General features: G+C 55.5%; 1 protein-coding gene across 7 annotated transcripts in view; it reads right to left on the bottom strand.

Annotated features, from left to right (window-relative positions):
• Positions 1–8,994, bottom strand: part of SAMD14 (sterile alpha motif domain containing 14) — a 36,739-nt gene extending 27,745 nt beyond the window's left edge. For 3 of the 7 annotated variants that reach the window (XM_073325567.1, XM_073325573.1, XM_073325571.1), the window contains exon 1: positions 5,317–5,668. The gene's annotated coding sequence lies outside the window, so the exon portion shown is untranslated. Of the gene's footprint in view, positions 1–5,068; positions 5,150–5,316; positions 5,670–8,899 lie in introns of those variants that run through there. The other 4 variants (XM_073325569.1, XM_073325570.1, XM_073325568.1 and 1 more) reach the window with 3 other exon arrangements.
• Positions 8,995–15,078: the final 6,084 nt, after the last annotated feature.

The raw sequence follows: 15,078 nt of genomic DNA, 5'->3' as shown, positions 1-15,078 counted from the left end.
CGGTCTCTTGCTGTGCCCAGCATAATGAGGTTTCAGTCTTCACTGGACCCTCTGGAGAGGAATGCTAGTAATAATGACAAGCAATAGCTAGAGCCAGGGACGGCCAATGGGCCAACTTTTGTCTGGGAGCTGCTCTGTCGATTTCAGTGGGGTTGAACGGAGTTACCCCAGCATTCTGGTACTTCAACAAGTTCCCAAGGCAGCTGCCCCGTGCCCGGAAGGACGTGACAAAGGAGATGCCCCTGTACCGTTAATCCTAGAGCTGATAACAAAGGGATAATCAGCATCAAGACAGACAATGTTTTTTATGGGAGAGACTGACAGGCACCCATCAAATCATCCCCTACCGGCCTCCAGCAGCTCCCCCTGCCATCGGCTTTAAATCCCTGCTGAGCTGAGTTTGAACCCCTGGGGATCTAGAGGTGAAAGGTCACTTAGGGTATGTCTACACTGTAATTAAATACCCTCAGCTGGGCAGGCCCATGTGACGGACTCAGGCTCCGGTGCTGTAAAATTGCTGTGGGACAATCCGGTTTGGGCTGCAGCCCGGGCCCTGGGACCACGCGGTGGGGGAGAGTCCCAGAGCGCAGGCTTCAGCCCGAGCCTGAATGTCTACACTGCAATTTTACAGCCTCGCAGCCTGATCCCCCATAAGCCCGAGTCAGCTGCACCGGGCCAGGCATGGGGGCTGAATCACAGTGTCGCTGTACCCACGGTCTCTTAGCGACCCTCCAAGCTAACCAGTCCCACTGCCCCGCTGGTGGAAAAGGTGTGGACCAGACCATCCCTGGCTTGGGACATCAACTGCCGTGTCCCAGCCTGGAGTGAATGTTCACAGACGAGTTACCCGCCTTCCAGAAGCGAGATCCCCAGCACAGCTGAGCCACGGGGTGCTCGGGCTGTCACAGAGGGCGGGAAGCATCCAGCCACAGGGAGGTTTATCTGCCCCAGGAGGATGCCGCTCTTAAGGGCCCCTCTGGATCAACAAACCTGCATTACACTGAACGTTCAGTGTGTCGAGTGGTGAGAGCCGGGGACTGGGAATCTGGACTCTGGGGCTCTCCCAGCTCATGTGGGCTGCTGGTTAGGGCAGGGGGCTGGGAGTCGGGACTCCTGAATTTCATTCCTGGCTCTGCCCCCCGTTCACTGTGTGACCCTGGGCAAGTCATTGGGCCTCTCCTATTTCCCGTTGGTTTGATGCAGCGGTTTTCAGCCTTTTTTCATTTGCAGACCCTTAACAAATTTTGAGTGGAGGTACGGATCCCTTCGTAAATCTTAGGCACAATCTGTGCGGACCACATGTTGAAAACCACTGTTCTATGTGAACAACTGCCTTTTGCAGACCCATTAAAAATAATTTGCAGATCCCCAGGGGTCCGCAGACCACAGGTTGAAAACCACTGGTTTAATGGATATAATTAGGCTTGGAAGGATTAGATTTTTATCGGTAAATGTCAATTTCACCGCAGACACACCCAATAGTTCCGTTGCTAATAATCAAAGTGTACAGCTAGGCAAAGTAGGGAAAACACGGCTTGAGAACGTATTAGCGTTTCATTTACCGATATTTACTTCAGACATTTCGCCATGGGATGCTGACCCTTTGTGTAGGAATGGTTAGAGAGCTTTAACTTTTTGAATCTCCACATTAAATCATCATCTGACCCCCCCTAATTTCCCCTAACTGAACATTTAAATTAGTAAAAAAACATCAATATTATCCATCAAATGATAAAAAAAAATAAAGATCGAAATGTGCCAAGCCTCTGCAGCATGGGGCATGGGTCACTTGCTGGAGGATTCTCTGCACCTTGAAGTCTTTAAGTCACGATTTGAGGACTTCAATAGCTCAGACATAGGTGAGAGGTTTATCGCAGGAGTGGGTGGGCGAGATTCTGTGGCCTGCATTGTGCAGGAGGTCAGACTAGATGATCATAATGGTCCCTTCTGACCTTAATATCTATGAATCTATGAAAGATCTCCCCTCCCCGGGGCAGGGATTAGGTGATGTAATGCAGTCATATTTATAAAGGATGTCGAACTCCTCCAAGAGAAGTTCCTCTTAGCTGGACAAAGTGGCCAATTCTTTTATCTGATGAAAGGGCCTACTGGTTAATATCTGGGAAGCCCTCCAAGGCCTTGGGCTTGAGGGGCAAGATTGACCAGGTTCACAGAGCGGGCTGCACCACAAGGAAACACAAATAAGATGGGCGTAAAATAAAGTCCCCCAAACTCCCTAGGATGATTTCATTGCTGCCCATTGCCCCAGTGAGGGTGGGACCAAGGAGGCTCTGAGGTAGAAGGGAGGGCCCCAGACCCCATTACCACCTGGTACAGAGGAAGCCTCTGTCAGTTCTGCAGCAGCCCCGAGTGTAGGGGTGAGCTGGCGGTGAGCAGGCAACAGTGGGATTCTGGGGCCATTCTAGGTGGGTGGAAGCGTGGCCGGAGTTGATCTGTGCTCCTGTGATTCGAAAGCCCTAAAAGACCCCTAGGAGCCACTGGAGCAGGGATGGAAGTTAGGCCCAGGGCTGTTCTGGCCTAAGTGTAGGGCAGGGCCAAATTTCTTCCCCTCTGTCCCTGCCCCACTGCAGGCTCCTTGGTGTTATCAGAAGGGAAGCATCTAATGCCACGTGGGGTCTGCACTGCTCCCATCGCTGTTACTGGGAGACACTCCAATGGGAAAAGCGACCTTTCTATGCCTGTGGATTTTCAGTCCCCAGAAAGAGCAGTCGGGAGACAGAAAGGCAGAAAATTACAGCCCAGTGGCTCATACGTCTGCTCTGGCAGTGATTCATATCGATCTCAGAGAGCTCCCTTAGCAGCAAAGTGCTTCGCAAATGGAGCTGCTTCTTCTGCCACTGAAATGCGGCCACCTCTGGGGTGGGGGTGCGGTCGCAGGTTTACACAGTGGCACGGCTAGGCTTGCCCAGCAGCTGAAGATGGGAAGTGAAGAACACTAGATCCAGTGGAAAGCTGCAGGGCACCTGTAAGGAAGCGGAATGCCGTTTGCCCAAGGATTTAACCAGGACCCTGGGGCTAGCCTCTTTGACTGCCACAGAAATCCCCAGGGGATCTCGAATGCAACAGAGAGGCTCAGGACCCGGGTTGTGTCTCACATGAGAGTCAGTACCTCCAACAGCAGTGACCAGAGCCTCCAGCGGGGGCGTTGGGGTCAGCGCAGATTTGGGGGTGGGGGAGAGAGCGCCCCCTGCTGAATCACCACGACCTGTAGCACCTTGGATCTCCCTCATCCAGCTAACTGCTTCCCAGAACTTGTTTTGCTTTGGGGAAGGAACAAACTCCCAGCCTAAGGGGGCAGAGCTGGGGAGGCGGGAGTCCAAAGCCAATGCAAAATAATGGATCTGGAGAGGGGTCTGATTGCTCTGAGAGGCAATTGTCCTTCTCTGCAAGAGGCCCTTCCAGGATTGTGCTGCAAACTAATCACCCGACACACACACACTCACATCTAGGGGAGAATCCTTCCAGCCGTATGAACACGACGGTGTTAGAGACACCCCCACCCCGTCAGATCTGAGACAGAGGCCAGAGTATTAGCCATGGTCCCCTCCAGGGGCCATGGGTCAATTTCAGTTCAAGCGGAGAGGGGAAGGGTGCACATGTGGGGGAGGGGGAAGGGAGAGGTCTGTCCATTTTAGCCATAGATCCAATGCCTTTGAAGGGCAGGAAAATCTACACCAATGTGGGCCTAGTGCTCAGATCGAATGATGAAAGAAGAGGCTTGAGAGCCCATGCGGAAAGGAGGGAACGAGGAAGAGAGATGGGAGGGGAAGAGTGTGTGTGTGTTGCGGGGGAGACAGAGAGAGATGGAAGTGGGATCCTGGAGGAAGAAAGCAGGGAAAGGAGAAAAGAGGGAAGAAATCAGAGTCTATGGAGGATAGCAGGGCTGCAGGAAAGGAAGACTGTAAAAGAGGAGATGGAGAGGGAGTGAGAAGGGATGCGTGGGGCGGCCAGGGAATGAAGGGCAGAATGGAGGCAGGGTGGACGTAGCGAGTCCCAGAGATAAAACAAACCAAGGGGAGAAGGTGGGAAAACAGCCAGGGACCCTGCCCAAGGACTAGCTCTCCAAACCCAGCCCAGAGGGTAGCCAATCCCACTGAACCCAAACAAGCTCAGGAACCCAGCCAGGCCTGTGAGGCTGCAGATCCCCTTGCACAGCCCCATGGAGGGAAGGCCACTGCTTCAGCCAGCTTGCTGAGGGTGAAGGACGGGGAAGAAATACAGCCCCACCAGACTCCAGAGCAGAGAGGCTCAAATCTGAACTGCAGCCTGGATTTTAGACCCCAGTCCCCTTTCCAGAAGCCCAGGCCAGGGAGGGTTAAAATGAAATCCCTGGTGGCTGCTGAACACTGGCTCAGAAGAGAGGAGCCAGGTTGTTGTTTTTTTAATGGTTATTAATTTATTGATCGAAAACAGAGAGAGAGAGAGAGAGAGAGAGAGAGAGAGAGAGAGAGAGAGAGAGAGAGAGGGCAGCTTATTAATGTTTAAAGTGTCGCTAGCCTCATGCTGAGAGGGGGGTTTGAATAACCCAAGGTGGGTTCAAACCTGGGGGGTGGGTTGGATTCTACCAAGCACAACGAACTGGATATGCATTTATCTACCCCCCAACCCCCCCCCCCCCGACTCCCCGTCTTTCAGATACGTTTATAAACACCCTAAGTTGAAGACACTTTTCACCATCATAACCCCTCTCCCCGCCCCCCATCGCTCCGTTTCCACCCGGAGCGGACCGACAGGAAAACACCAAAATATGCCGCTGTCCTCCCCTGGTTGCATCAAAACAGGCAGGGTTTGGGGGGCGCGGGAGGGGGGGGGAAGACTATTTGGATCGGGACTGCAGCCTTGCAAGCCGCGGCGATCCATGCAGTCTCGATGCAGGCAGGGCTGGAAATAAACAAACAAGGACCCCCCCAAACAACAACAACAACAACCCCCCCCTCCCGCCCCCCAGCCGGCAGCCAAACAAGCCGCGGAGGAGAGGGAAGCGCAGCCCTGAAACTGACACGAGCCGAAAGTCTGATGGGCGAGGCTGAAATTGACACACACTCACCGAGGGGACCCTGGCATCCTCAGCAGCGTCCTACTGCGTCCATGCCGGGATCCAGAGGCGTCTCTTGTGGCTCTCCCCCCGCCCGCCCCTCCCCTTTCTCTGCCCCCCCCCCTCCCCGGCCCCCTCTTATTTGGATCCAGCAAGCTTGCAAAAATTCAAGGCGGGAGCGGGGAGGATAAAGGAAACAGCGGGAGCATCCTGGGAGGTCTGCAAGGAGGAGGTTCTGCAGAGAGAAATTTCATACTGACCTCTGGATTCTCCAGGCTGGGATGGTCCCAGGGACTTGAGGGAGGGAGGGGGAAAGGTGGGGGGTGGGGGTCACAGGAACCCGGAAGCAGCTCAGGCAGCCTGGCTTGAAGTCAGGGAAGAGGGATGCTGCCTTGGCTGCAACTCCCAGCTGCTGGCTTGGCCGGGCTTCTGCCTGTCCCTCGACTGGTGCTGACGGGGTGATGCATTGTTGAGCTGGTACCACGTAGCCATTCCCTGGGGCTGGGAGATCCAGAAAGATGGGGGTAGATGCGAAGAGATGAAGAAGAGAGAGGCAGCGAATGAGAAATCACAGGCTCACAGAGGTTGAAAGAGCCCAGCTTTCCAGAGAGCCTTGCAGCCTGGATCCCCCCCCCTTCCCCTCCCCCGCCCCAGCTCAACTTCTTTATGTCGGTACCTAAACAAAGCCTGATCGTCAGAGGTGCTGACACCCACAGCTGCCACCAAAGGCCAGGGGAGACGTGATGCTCCGCACCTCTGAAGAAATCAGGCGGATTCAATAGGGACTTGAGGGACTGACTTGGTGCCCCTCAGTTTGAGCATTCTGGCCCAGATGCAATGGCATCACCCATCTCTGAAATGCAGCCACCTCTGGGCTGGAGCACAGAAGCCAGTGTTCTGCAACAATGGAAGGTGGCGACTCTTTTGTTTGCTTGTTCTTAAATCCATTGGGGGGGGGATCCTTGATCCCACAAAAAAGAAACTCTGTGGGATCTTTACTGCGCAGGCGAAGCAGAGAAAGGCCTCGGGTTTTAAGGGGGGAGGGATAGCTAAGGGGCCTTCTAAACCCAGGGTTGTGAGCTCAATCCTTGAGGGGGATCTGGGGCAAAAATAAGGGAGGGTACTTGGTCCTGCTGTGAAGGCAGGGGACTGGACTCGATGACCTTTCAAGGTCCCTTCCAGTTCTGTGAAATAGGCATATCTCCACATGTTTCGGGTCTCATCTGAAACAGAACCCTAATAATCTGCCCACTACTCCAGGATACTTCTGTGATTCCACATGAGAGCTTATTTTCCAGGGCTGCCAACCCACTGTGTTCCCCAGATCACAAACCAATTGCATGTTTTTGAAAGGCAGGTCGGGGGGTCCCCAGATGGAGCGACATGGGTGGGGGGAGCAGACCGAATGAGGAGGCAGATGGGTGGTGTCATTCTGGGCCTGTGCAGTGACAGCAGGAAAAGGCACTGGTTGGCATGGCAAAAGGGTGCGGTGGGTAGGGTGATGGCCTGGGACTTGTGAGACCTGGGTGCTAATCCCGGATCTGCTTTGTCAATTGGCTAGTCTGTGCCTCAGTTTCCCCTATGTCTGCCTCGTTTGGAAGCTCCTCGGGGCAGGGAATGTCGCTCTCGCTAAGCGTCTGCCAAGTACAGATAGAGGTCTATGCTGGGCACAGGATAGAAATAACATCAGAGACCTGGACCTTGCCAGGACTCCCCCAGATCTCCATTGATGTAACCGCCCCTCGGAGGGGCATGATCCCCCCTGCCCGGAGAGGGAGGGGAGAGGCGGGTGAGACGCGGAGCTCTCCTGGGAGTTGCTGAATTCAGGTGGTGCTGAATGGACAGCTCCCAGGAGCCTGGCTTGAGACGGGGAAGGAGGCTCCTGCGTGGGAGAGCTTGGGATGGGGGTGAGCGCCTGGGGGGAGAAAACCGGCTCCTTCCCAGGAGAGACGGATTCAGCCAGAAGGGGTCGAGGCTGGAGGGATTTTATTAACCACAGGAGGCTACTGGGTCAAGGAGCAAGGCCAAGGCTGAGGCTGGGGCCGCTCTGCTCCTTGTCACGTTCTTCACTTGGACACAGAAGAGTCCGTTTAGTGTTTGGGGCAAGAGAGGACCAGAGCCGGCCCCATCCTATGGGGAGAGAGGTCCAGAGCCAGCCCCATCCCAGGGGGAAGAGAGGCTCCGAGCTGGCCCCACCCTGGGGGGAAGAGAGGCCCAGAGCCGGCCCCATCCTAAGGGGAGAGAGGACCAGAGCTGACCCCATCCTGGGGGAAGAGAGGCCCAGAGCTGGCCCCACCCTGCGGGGAAGAGAGGCCCAGAGCCGGCCCCATCCTAAGGGGAGAGAGGCTCAGAGCCAGCCCTATCCTAAGGGGAGAGAGGCCTAGAAAATAGGGATTTTCAATTCACGTTTCATTGGGTCTCTCTTGGCAGAAGAGGGTGTTTTAAGAGGGGCTTAATGTGGGCAGGAGGCTGGTGGTTGCATTCAGGAGGGTGGTACCCTGCCTGGGGCACCAGGAGGCCATCCGAACAGAGACAAGAGTGGCTGGAAGGTGAGGCTCGGGTGATGCTCGGGACCCTGGCTGAGCAGCAGGGAAGGGGGGCGGGGGGGGGTCAGTGCTGATGAGGGTAGAGCTGGGCAGAGCTTTGAGATGGTGGCAAGAATCCGACGCCACAATGGATGGGGAGTTGGGGAGGGGTCCTGGGACTTGGGCAGAGATGGGCCCTCCCTGGAGTGAGCGATGAAGAGGCCACCCCATCCCAGCGTGGGGCAGAATGGATTCGAACGAAGGCTCCAGGACCCGAACTGTGTTTTTGCCAGCTTGCCCCTGGGCCTGCAGGTGGCCCCTTTGCTCTTTGCTGCTGGGCTAGAAAATGAGGCAGAAGATTCTGCCCCCTGTGCCCCCCGGCCCCCCATCTCTGCCCCTCCCTGGGAGCGCCAGAAACCCAGGTTGCCATCCCCATAGCAGCGGTAATAACACTGCCTGGATTAGCAACATGTCGCTGCATGTCCCGGGCTCCGTGTGTGTTTTAATCCACACACACACACACACCCACAGAGATTCCTGGCTCCAGCAGTCACAGCAAGGAGGCTGCCAGCCTGGGGGAGGACTGGAGACAGCATGGGCATGGTCTGGTGCCTTTGCAATCCTGACTGCAGAAAGTAGGGCAGTGAGAGGCAGCGGTCCCCGTGCCAGCCACTCTCACTCCCAGTGCCCATGCCAAACAGCCGGGCATAACAGTCAGGAGCGCTCTCTTCCAGCTCACGTGAGCACGGGTTATGATGTGGCAGAGATGGCTAGAAACAAAGGTCAAGCTGGCACCCATCTCGCTTCTGACTCGGAGATCGCTGCAGCAACCAGGAGCTCCCGCTTCCCCCACCATCACCCCCGGCACGGTCAATGTCAAGGGACAGGGCCTGCCCAGATACTGAGGTGAGGGGCGCTTTGAAAAGACATTTTACCTCTAGCTGGGGGGGGGTGGGGGGAGAAACCAGTTTCCGCATGAGAATTACTGAAATATTTTCCCATTCTAGATGGGGATGAAAAATCAAAATCTCGGAAGCTTTTCAAGAACAGAAAATAAAATAAAAAGAAAAGAAAATAAATAAGAATATAGAAGCAGGTCCACTGAAGGATTTATTTTTTTTTACCTTAAATAAACTTATGTTTCTAAATGATAAATGGGTTTGAACTGGAAAACAAACGGGTTCCCCCCCCACCGGGTTTTAATTTCTTTTTTCAAAATGAGAAACGCGTCCAAGCCGAGCCCGTCCCGCAAACAGTTTCTGTTTTGATGAACGGACATTTTCCGATGGAAAATATATTGTATTGAAAGAGTCCTCACCAGCTGTAATGATAACTTGATCTTAAAATTATTTCGCAGGTCCTCCCTCGACAGCAGGTGAGCTCCTAGAACAGGGTGTAGGCTCCCGCCAGCTAGAGGTAAGGAACAAACATGCAACAGAAAAGAAATCGGCGATGCAATAAAAGTGCATTAATAACTCGTCAAGAGCTCATGTAATCTTAGAAGCCAGTGGAGGAGACCTAGCAGACCAGCTCTTCCTTCTCCGGCTACTTATGATTGATTATTATTATGATTTGTTTCACCAGAGAGCCTAGGAGCCCAGTTTCGGAGCGAGCCCCTGTTGTGTCAGGCGCTGTATGAACGCAGAACAAAACCCCCCTGTCACGGAGTCCCTGGGCGATGCTCGCAGAACAAAACGCCCCATATATAATAATAAATAATGGTCATGTCTCCTCGCTGCCACATCACCACCATGCAGCCTGGGTGGGGAGACAACAGGCCTACGCTGCTTGTTTCCCACTCATGGGAGCATCCCAAAGATCGTAACTGACGGCGTTTCCATCAGCCCCAAAGAGATGTGAGTGTCCTAACTACCCCGATCTCTGGTGGGGCCCAGCCTAGCATGAGCTGTCTCCTCATCAGCCCCCGATCCTCATACCAATCGTCCGGCTTGAAGGTCAGAAGAAACTTGAGGGGGCAGGCGGCTGGCTGAGATTCTGGCGGGGTGTGTGTGTGTGTTCTGGTCGCACACTTGCTCAGGCTCACTTGCACACAGAGTCCAGTAGCTCACTCCCACACAGTCGCTCACCCAAAGACACACGCAATCACTCGCACGTGCGCAGAGCCATGCCCGCAGACACACGCCGGTCTGTCGCACGCCCAGAATTCCTCACACCAGCTCATTTTCTCTCCCTTTTGGTCATCGATTTAGTTACGGCAGCTTCCGAACGGGGGGCTGACCCAATGTGCATGGGGGGGGGGCTGAGAGCCATTGAACCAAACTGTAACCCTTGTATATGATGGAACCCACTTCAAGGCAGGGGGTGTTGCCGCACCCCCAGTACCCCTCGTTCCAGCATCTGTGCTTCAGAACGAGCCTCCGGTGAAGATCTAGCGATGTCACCTGGCCCTCCCTGCGGCCCAGCAAAGAGCAATGTCTCCGCGAGACCCCCGGCAGTGCTGGGCACCGCTCTGCCAACTGCCGGCCCGACTAGCCGCTGAAGGCCCCTGGCATGACTGGGGCTCTCTTTGCATGAGCAGCGACGCCCAGGCAGACAGGAGGCAGAACGACGTAGTGGGTAGAGCAGTGGTTCTCAGCCTTCCCAGAGGGCTGGACCCCTGGCAGGAGTCTGACTGGGCCTGCCTACTCCCGAGTTTCACCTCCCTTAAAAATGACTTGCTTGCAAGATCAGACCTAAACACACAAAAGGGTCTCAGCCCCACACTGTTACCATATAATTATCAAATAAATCGACTGGAATATAACTGTTGTCCTTACATTTCAGTGTATCATTCAGAGAGCCATAGAAACAACTCGTTGTCTGGATGAAATTTTCATGTGTATTGACTTTGCTCATGCTTTTTATGTAGCCTACTGTAAAACTAGGCAAGTATCTAGCTACCCCCTGGAAGACCTCTGTGTCCCCCCCAGGGATGACCCTGGTTGAGAACCACTTGGGTGGAGCACTGAACTGGGACTCAGGTGAGCTGGGCTCTCTTCCACAGAGCTACTGGATAACCCTGGGCAAGTCACTTTCGCCTCTTTGTGCCTTAGTTTCCCCTCCCACCCTTTGGCTGTTTTGGTCGCAAGCTCTCCGGGGCAGGGGCTCGACCCTTATCTCTGTACAGAACCCAGCTCGTGGTGCTATTGTAATACAAAGAACCTGGGGGATGCGGTGAAACACCCGAGGGGCTGAACTGAGACCCCTCAGACTCAGCTCAGCTCCAGCCTCATGCAGTTCCAGAAGCGCCAGGTTTGTGTAATTTTTGGTGGTGCCGTCCAAGCAGAACCATCCCATCCATAGGCAACCGCTCTGGGTCCCACATTTTGGGGGGCCCCGCCCTTCAGGGAGATGCAGGGTCCAGGGAAGCCTGGGGGTGAGCAGCAGCGAGCAACCTGGCCCTATCCTGCTCCGTTCTGCCACGCTGGGTCCCAGCATCGGGGCGGAAGCTGGAAAGAGGCGGGGCTGGGCCAGGGACTTGGGAGAGGGGAGGGGGCAGAGGAGGGGGCAGAGGAGGGACGGGAGTGGAGTAGGGGCAGGAAGAGGTGGGGCAGGGGCTTAGAGAAAGGGGTGGAGTGGGGGCAGGGCAGGCGCGGAGCAGGGGCAGGAAGAGGGGGAGCGGGGTGGGGTGGGCTGGGGCCGGGTCGCTCGCTGCTGCCGGTACCAGGCCTCCTGCTAATCCCCCAGGCTGCTCTGGACCCCACATCCCCAGGAATGTGGAGCCGGGCCCACGTTCCCAAATATTGGTGGAGCACGGGCACCAGGAGCCCATATAACTCGCCGCCTCTGGTCAGGACTTGAACCCAGGTCCCTTTGGGCAAGAGGCAAACCCGGAGCTTATGCTTCTTCCTGTGCAACACTGAGAGTTATTTTGCTTCGCTAATGCCGGTGCTGTGTGCTTCCTTCTAACAGTGCCCTGTTAACCCATTCACCCCACATTCTTTCGCTGCTGCATGCAAAACACACCCCACCTCGGAAGAGTTTTCCGCCCAGCCCAGCCGGCTCCTGGCAGTGCCCTATTAACTTCCCCCCCGCCACCCTTCCCCCCTGGCAGATCTAACACTTCACAGCACCACGTATAGATGGTCTAATCCTTAGTCCTGCCCTGAGTGCAGAGGACGGGACTAGCTCGAGGTCCCTTCCAGGCCTACCTGCAGCTTGGCCTCTGGACTTGGTTCTCAGCCCCTCTGGGCTACCTGGAGCCTGGCCTCTGGACTTGATTCTCAGCCCCTCTGGGCTACCTGGAGCCTGGTCTCTGGACTCGGTTCTCAGCCCCTCTGGGCTACCTTTACGCCATCCCCTGCTCTGCGTAGCAGAACGACTCCCAGGCTGGCTCCTCTGCAGTCCCTTTCGCAGTTTCTCCAGCAGACCCCACCTCAGGGGCCTTCCACAGGAGCCCAAATACTCCCTCTGGGTCCTCTCCCAACTGCCGTCTCTCTGCTGAGGCCCAGGGGTGCCTCACCTGACCCCATTAGTCCTGGCCCCTCAGCTGGGCGGCAGCTAATTATGGCACAGGCTGATTCCCTAGGGCTGGCTGGCCCAAGGCCTCCTGGGCCCGTCAAGGGGCAGGCTGCCATTACACACACGTATGTACACACATGGGCAAATGCACCCATGGAGGTATGCACACACGCTTGCCCGAACATATACACAGGTGCCTCCCCGCATCACACACACGACCCCCGCCCCGCAAGATCTCCCGTACACCTGTGTTACCAGGCCCCACAAACACAGCGTTTAGTTCAAGACTAAATAATGACCAACAAAGAAGTCGTTAAAAAAGAAAAGCAAAAGATCAGAGCAAGCCAGCATCGATTTACCCCCTGCTCCCCTCCACATGTGGGGTGCATGGCTGGGGGCCCCAGGGTGCTGGAGGAATGAATAGCTCATACCCTTTGAGATCCAGCTCCCAAAGGCAGAAGCAAGGAACCCCAGGGGGGCCAGTGGACGCAGCAGAGCACGAGAAGGGGAGCATGAACCTGGCAGCCAAGGAGCGCAGGATAAACCAGTCAAGGCCCCTCTCTCTCCTGGCCCTGATCCATGTAAACCCTGCAGGCCTGTCCTTCCCCCTGTCCCCGGATTCTCCCTAGGAACACAGGCATTGCCGGACTGGATCACACCACCGGCCCATGCCTGCCACCATTCGGTCTGACATTACCCAGCATCAGCTGCCTCAGAGGAAGGAGCAAGAACCCGGCAGTTATAGGCTCTGTCCAAGGGAAATATCCGTCTGACCCCCATCAGGGAGCGGTTGGTTCATGCCCGTAGGAATCCTTCCTCTCCTTCCCATGCTGAGACGTGCCGGCCACGTTCCACCCTCTCTGGGGTGCATCCGATTTTAAGGGACGGATTCTGGCTGGAATCATTGAAGGCAGTGTTCCTCAACGACCGGTCCGTGGACCGGCACCACGCCCTGAGATCTCCCTGGTTCAGTTTAGGAAGGCAGCGAGCTGGTCCCTGGTATCAAAAAGGTCGAGAAGCACTGAGCTAAGAGGCTTCTGAGAAGGGCCATTTTGGGGGGTGTCTCTGGGATTTCTGATCTTCTGCACTGCTGGAGAATGAACCACGCACCGGGTTTTCGAAAGCTTAAAGGCACTCACAAACCTGCTGAGGAGTGCCCAGGCCTTCTCTCCCTTCCTGCCGTCCCCTGGGATGATTTGTTACACCACCCTCAGGAGCGGCCCTTTGAATCCCCATTCAGGTTCACTGGGGGACGGAGGAGAAATAAGAGGCTATTCGTCATGCTGTCCTTAATCCGATACCGTCCAGCCCAGACCGTGCAGCACAATTAACCCGGGCTGTTCGTGACACGGCTCCGGGGACTTGTGCGGATGGGGGAGTATCAACTGTAACTCGGAGCCGCTCCTGTATGTGTCAGTTCTACAAACACCCGAGTTACGAACTGACCGGTCGACCACATGCCTCATTTGGAACCGGACGTATGAAACCAGGGAGCAGCAGAGAGAGAGAAAAAAAACCAACCCGTAAACGTAAACTACTAAAAAACCAAAGGAAAGCCACGTGTTTCTTCTGCCTCTCTGGGCTACCTTTACACCGTCCCCTGCCCTGCTGCAGCACCCTGACTCTCGGGCTGCTTAATGCAGCTTTGAAACTTGACTATGCAGGCCAGACATCACAGGACTATATACCCCCCGGTGTACACTCTCTGGGACACTATGAACGTAAGAACCACACTGGGTCAGGCCGAAGGTCCATCCGGCCCAGTGTCCTGTCTTCCGACAGCGGCCAGTGCCAGGTGCCCCAGAGGGAGTGAACAGACCAGGGAATCATCCAGTGATCCATCCCCTGTCGCTCATTCCCTGCTTCTGGCAAACAGAGGCTAGGGACACCCTCCCTCCCATCCTGGCTAATAGCCGTTGATGGACCGATCCTCCAGGAACATATCTAGTTCTTATATGGAAATATATGCCATAAAATACGAGGGAAATATACTCCCTAGCCGTGGCTCTCGACCTTTCCAGACTACCGCCCCCCGCTTCTGGAGTTGGCTTTGTCTTGCATACCCCCAATTGAAAGCTGCCTGGCTCACAAAATCAGCCACAAACTTACCCAGTGTCACAGCCCCAGGCTGATACTGAAAACCTGCAGCCTCTCTCATGTTTACCATACAATTATACAACAAATCGGCTGGCAAATAGCTCTTATCCTTACATCGCAGCGTTATCGCCTACAGAGCCGTATAAACTGGCCATCATCTGGATGAAATGTTAGTTTCTACTGATGTCGCCGGTGCTTTTTATGTAGCCTGTTGTAAAATTAGGCAAATAACTGGCTGAGTTGACGTGCCCCCCGGGAAGACCCCTGCGTCCCCCCAGGGGTACACGTGCCCCGGTTGAGAAGCACTGCTCCACAGAACACAGTCCTTACGCCGCCGGGGAAATGTGTGCCGTCGGACAGTGCAAAGGTTACTCCCCAGGCTACATCCTGCGTAGGGATGGTGTGTGTTGCGTGTCTATCTGTTGCCGGCACAATAGGTATAGAGCAGAAACACACACACACCCCCTAGTCGTTTTCTACCTCGGAGTCAAACCAGCAGCCCCTGACCAATCCGACCCCCAGCCACACTCGTCCTGCTCAAGCCGCCACGCAGAACACAGCTGCCCTGGTAGATTCTCCCTCCTCCGGCCCCCGCAAACGAACCCACCAGGTTCGCACCTCAGACCCCACAACCAGCCACGGGTGGCGGAACGCCGCTCCTCCCGTCAGCCCCAGGGGGTGCTGGAGAGCAGACCCGAGTCCCCCCCCCTTGATCCCGGGGGCGCTCCCACCCACACCGTGAGTGGACCTAGGGTGACCAGACAGCAAATGTGAAAAATCGGGACGGGTGTGGGGGATAATAGGAGCCTATATAAGAAAAAGACCCCCAAATCGGGCCTGTCCCTATAAAATCGGTACATCCGGTCACCCGCAGTGCACCTGGTCTCCCAGCAGGGCCGTGCCCGATGAGATCAGCCATTTGAATAACGGAGCCGAAGG

Source organism: Lepidochelys kempii, chromosome 27 (genome assembly GCF_965140265.1).
Source record: "Lepidochelys kempii isolate rLepKem1 chromosome 27, rLepKem1.hap2, whole genome shotgun sequence".
Classification (NCBI taxonomy): Eukaryota; Metazoa; Chordata; order Testudines; family Cheloniidae; genus Lepidochelys; species Lepidochelys kempii.
This window is presented reverse-complemented; position numbering and strand designations above follow the sequence as displayed.